This window comes from Nuphar pumila, chromosome 6 (assembly GCF_984573655.1).
Source record: "Nuphar pumila chromosome 6, dmNupPumi1.hap1.1, whole genome shotgun sequence".
Classification (NCBI taxonomy): domain Eukaryota; kingdom Viridiplantae; phylum Streptophyta; class Magnoliopsida; order Nymphaeales; family Nymphaeaceae; genus Nuphar; species Nuphar pumila.
Window position 1 is genome coordinate 91,719,841 of NC_143254.1, and position 5,163 is coordinate 91,725,003.

Below are 5,163 nucleotides of genomic sequence, written 5' to 3' on the forward strand. Positions count from 1 at the left end.
TGAGAAAAAGTGATGTTTTTTAAAAAAACATGTGCTTATGAAGTTATTCACTTAATAGTAAACACTTTTTATATTTCTTATTTTTAATGCTTTTCTTTAATAGTTACATGTATTTATGTTGCATTTGTAAATTTTTGTATATACCTTATTTCCCAACATTTCCCGGGAAAACAAAAGTTTTTCTAATTCCAAGCCAAGATTTTCCCAAGAATTAGATGTGTGAGTGACATTGGTCCTAAGCAATGTTGTTAAAATCAGCTTGAATCAACATATTTAGATCGAATCAACCCAATGACAATTCGAAAAAGGGTCGATTCACAACCGATTAAATTCACCTTTTTAGTTCTAAATATTATAAAAGCAGAAGCAAGGGTGTCAAGTCCAAACCCTCAACTATTACATCCATTCGATATGAACAGAATCAACCAATTCTATGACGAGTCAGGAAGTCGATTCGGAACAGAATCAGAGAATTCAAGCACTAAATACTCGATGGGGACGTTGCAATAGCGCTAAGTGGGAATGGTGTGTGCTCCTCTCGCCCTTCTGAGACTCGGAAGGAATCTTTCGAGCACAGAAACTATTCGAACCATCACCCTTGCATCGCTGAAAACCAGTAGCGAATCTCCCCAGAATCTGAAGAAGGCCCACGCATGCATAATCAAGAGCGGAACCCACTGCGACGATTTCGTCGTGGGCAATTTCGTTGCGAGCTGTGCGGTTCTGGGCCTCATGGACTACGCGGGAGAAGTGTTCGACGAAATGCCTGAGCCAAATGGTTTTGTCTGGAACACCATGATAAGAGGATTCCAGCAGAACCACAGGCCTCTGGACGCCCTGCTTTTCTTCCACCGGATGCGTCACGAAGAGGTTCGGCCCGACCGGTTCACTCTTCCTTTCGTGGTTCGATCGTGCACCGAGATTTTGGACGTTCGCAGCGGGGAGGGAGTTCATGGGCAGGCTTTTAAATCTGGGTTTGAGTCTGATGTGTTTGTTCAGTCCAGTTTGGTGGAGATGTATGCGGTGTGTGTGGATATGGAGAGTGCCCGCCAAGTGTTTGTCGAAATGCCTGAACGCGACACTGTCGCATGGACCATTTTAATATCGGGTTATGTGGACAGATGCGGCGATATGGATACTGCACAGCAACTGTTTGATCAAATGCCAGAGAAGGATACGGTTGTTTGGAACGTCATGATTGGGGGCTATGTTAAAATTGGGGATATGGCAGCAGCTGGGGAGCTCTTTGGTAGAGTACCCACTAAGGATTTATTGATGTGTAATACTATGATGGGCGGATACGTGAAAAACTTGGATGTGAGAGCTGCTTACAAGCTGTTTGTTGAAATGACTGTGAGAGATTTGGTGTCTTGGAACACGATGATTGGTGGCTTTATCCAAAGTGGTTGTTTCAATGAAGCAATTGACCTGTTTCACAGAATGCAGCTGGAAAATTTGCAACCTAATGAGGTGACCATAGTGGGTATGCTCGGGGCTTGTGCTCAAGTGGGAGCATTAGATATGGGTAGATGGCTCCATGCTTATTTGGATAGAAACAGATATCTGATGAATGTTGTGGTGGGGACCTCTTTGGTTGATATGTATTCCAAGTGTGGGGTTCTAGAGTGTGCACAACAAGTATTTGATCAGATGCATGATAAGGATGTTACAGCTTGGAATGTGATGATTACGGGCTTTGCTATGCATGGGAAAAGCAGCAAAGCCTTGGAGCTATTTTGTCAAATGCAATATCAACACATTAAACCAAATGAAGTTACAATGATTGGAGTTTTATGTGCATGCACTCATGAGGGATTGGTGGAGGCAGGAAGGAGATATTTCCACTCTATGTTCAATGATTTTGGTATTAGACCCCAATTGGAGCACTATGGGTGTATGGTTGATCTTCTAGGCCGCGCTGGACTTTTGAATGAGGCTTATGATTTTATACAAGGTATGCCAATTCCTCCCCATACTGGTGTTTGGGGAGCTTTGCTTGGGGCTTGTAAGATTCATGGCAATATAGAGCTAGCGGAATGCGCTATCAAACACTTGATTGAATTGGACAAGGAAGATGGTGGGTATTGTGCAATTTTATCAAATATCTATGCTAATGCAGGCAGATGGGACGATGTTGCAAAAGTAAGGTCTTTGATGAAGGAGAAAGGAATTGAGAAAAAGCCTGGATGTAGTTCCATTGAAGTAGATGGTAAGGTGCATGAATTTGGTGTTGAAGATAAGACGCATCCTCGATCAAAAGAAATATATGGCATGCTAGACGAAATCTCTAAGCAACTAAGGATGCTTGGTTATGTGGCTCGTAAGTCTGAGGTATTTTTTGATGTACAAGATGAGGAAAAAGAGCATGCTCTATGTTTTCACAGTGAAAAGTTGGCTATCGCTTTTGGGCTTATCAGTACTAAGAAAGGCGTCACGCTTCGTATTGTGAAGAACCTAAGGGTTTGTGGTGATTGTCACTCTGCAGCAAAGCTCATTTCAAAAATTTTTGAGAGAGCGATAATTGTTAGGGATCGCAGCCGCTTCCACCATTTTAAACAGGGAACGTGTTCTTGTGGAGATTATTGGTGATTCATTGCACAAATTGCAAAGATTTGCTCGATCATGCCAGATTTCATTCTCTTTATGTCATTAATTGATGACAAGAAGAAAAATGAGGTATGCATCAAATAACTAGCCTTCTCCTACACCTTCTGTGTGTGTCTTTGTACACACACATGTGAATATGAGATTGATTTTGTGCCTTCCAATGCATTTTTTTATGTGGGAGCGCCTCATTGTGTTTTTTCTTTTGATGTCTTTACTAGATAAAGGCTCTTAACCAGATTCACTTTGAGCGTTCTACCAGGGTGAAGACCTTTTAAATAGTAGGTATGTGTTAACGAGGAAACATGGCTTATGATATGCTCATTCTGTTGTTCTCCCTGTTTAGATGATTGAATTTGGTGTTCTGTCTTCTATTTTTCTGAAGGCAGTTGGTTCTGTGTGTGTGCAATTCTGCTCCTTGCAAAACCATTTTTTTTAATGAACCTTATAACGTCGTGCTAATGCTGTGCTCATTGTTTTGTTGTCCTTTCCTGTCTAGATTAATTGACTTTGGTGTTTTGTCTTTTCATTTTTCTGAAGGTGTTAATTTTATATTGTTAAAAAATTATTTTTCCCCTCTTTTTTCAAGGAATATCATTGTAAACTTTGAAAATTATATTGGCTTCTTTTTTGCCTTCTGTTTTACAAGAAAATCCTCACCAATGCTTTCACCACAGTGACCAAAAACATTTTTTTGAATAGCAAATTATTTACACACTGGTTAGAAAAATAAGTGAGACTTGTCTTTTTCTATATTATCATATTAAGACATGAATGTTCTCTATTAGGGCGTGACATTGGTGATAGTTTCCAGCTAATACATTTGGTTCAAGCATCACTACCCCGTGCAGTGCTTATTCTCAGACTCAGTACGTGATCTGCTTCTTACACGACAGACTTTAGTGGATAACTGTGGCACTTGCGAGCGGTTGCATACTCTGCGGCCATGCTGAAGATACCTCTTCTCATCTCATTTTCTACTGTGAAGTTAGTAATCATGTCTGGAAGAGGGTCACCAGATTGTTTGGTAGATGGCGCACTCCAAGGCCAGATGTAGCTGAACTGAAGCAATGTGGCAGATATAAACTTTGTGATAAAATGATTAACGTATGTCAGCTTCTTGCTTTGCAAACCACAATCAGCAACCTTTAGGACTTGAGAAAATGAACTGAGTTTGAAGGTAAGTGTTGGTCTAACTGTGAAATAGTTTCTCGATGCTTAAACTCCACACGAAAGTGCAATATCGTGTACTGGTCATGGGTATCTTCATCCTCTTTTGCATTGCTGGAATTATGCAGGGCGATAGTTTCCTCCTAATGAAGGGTGGTTAAAAGTTAATGTGTTGTATAGTGGTTAAAAATTAATATGTATAGTATCCTTTCCATATAATGGCTAGTGGTTTTGACAGTGAGGGACCTCCATGGAACATTTTTGCATATTAAATGGTTATATCTGGCTTTAAATTGCATTGGTGGCCAGTTATCATGCACTGGGCTGGATCCACCTCAAAACGTAGTACTTAAATCTTCTTGGAGAGTATTGGTCAAAATGGTGAACAATGCTTTGGAGGAGCATGGAAGATTGAATCTGATTCATCAAGGCATTTCAGATCCTTTATTGCCATTTCAGCATTTCAATGTGATGTAAGTTGATAAAAGTTGTAATTATATAGCCTGGAAACTTGCATATATGGCTATAGTAGGTAGGAACTAATTGTGGAAAGATAAACCTCCAGATTGGTTCCCAACCAGTTCTGATTTGTAATCATTTATCATATTGCTTAATGAACCGGTAGCAATCTGCCTAAACCCAGCTTGCCTATTAAAGAAAATGTCAAGATTCAGTCTTTCTCATTTGCTATTTACAAGTCTTTCCTTTAAAATGTTCTCCTTTTTCATTTTGTTTTTGACTTTCTATTGAATATGATGTGTGGCTTTTATGCATGGAAAATATAGTTTGTTATTTCACTTTATTATCGTGCCATGCATTGAGTGGTTGTTTCTGTACGTGGTCTTGCCTTCTGCTAAGTTTACTCCGGTGTTGCCTGTTATGTGTCAAGTATTCCTCTTGTAGAGAAGAAATGCCTTTTTTGGTGGCAAACTTCCAATATGTGGGCTTCATAATGCTCTCTAGTTTATAACTTCTCTTTGATTGTGACAAATTGTCGAACTTGGCACTTGTCTGTTTGATGTAAAGGATGTCCTTACTAATTTTCTGCTTTGATATCTTTGTTTAACATTCAGTTAAAGCTCTCTCTCTCTCTCTCTCTCTCTCTCTCTCTCTCTCTCTCTCTCTCTCTCTCTCTCTCTCTCTCTCTCTCTCTCTCTCTGCGATTATTTTCTTTAATAATATGAAAATGTGACAAGTATGAGATGCTAGTTTGGATCCTTCGACCAATCAATGTACAACCAAGCACCATAACCTAGAGAGTTGATGGATCCTGGATTTGGATCCAGTGCGGCCATTAGGGTCTCACACCATAACTTTAAGAGCCGCAGGATTGGTAGACTCATTAAGCTATATGGCTTCATGGACTGTATGTAATCGAAAAAATGGTTA

At 39.9% G+C, this 5,163-nt stretch overlaps 1 pseudogene across 3 annotated transcripts; it reads left to right on the forward strand.

Moving 5' to 3' along the window:
- Positions 1-502: 502 nt before the first annotated feature.
- Positions 503-4,011, forward strand: LOC149835139 (putative pentatricopeptide repeat-containing protein At5g40405 pseudogene; annotated as a pseudogene). 3 transcript variants are annotated; one of them, XR_016432599.1, is made up of 4 exons: positions 503-2,676; positions 2,826-2,889; positions 3,393-3,784; positions 3,903-4,011. The product of XR_016432599.1 is annotated as a putative pentatricopeptide repeat-containing protein At5g40405 pseudogene, transcript variant X3 (transcript). The 3 variants fall into 3 exon arrangements; XR_016432597.1 differs by having other exon boundaries at positions 3,393-4,011; XR_016432598.1 differs by having other exon boundaries at positions 3,501-4,011.
- The last annotated feature ends 1,152 nt before the right edge of the window (positions 4,012-5,163 follow it).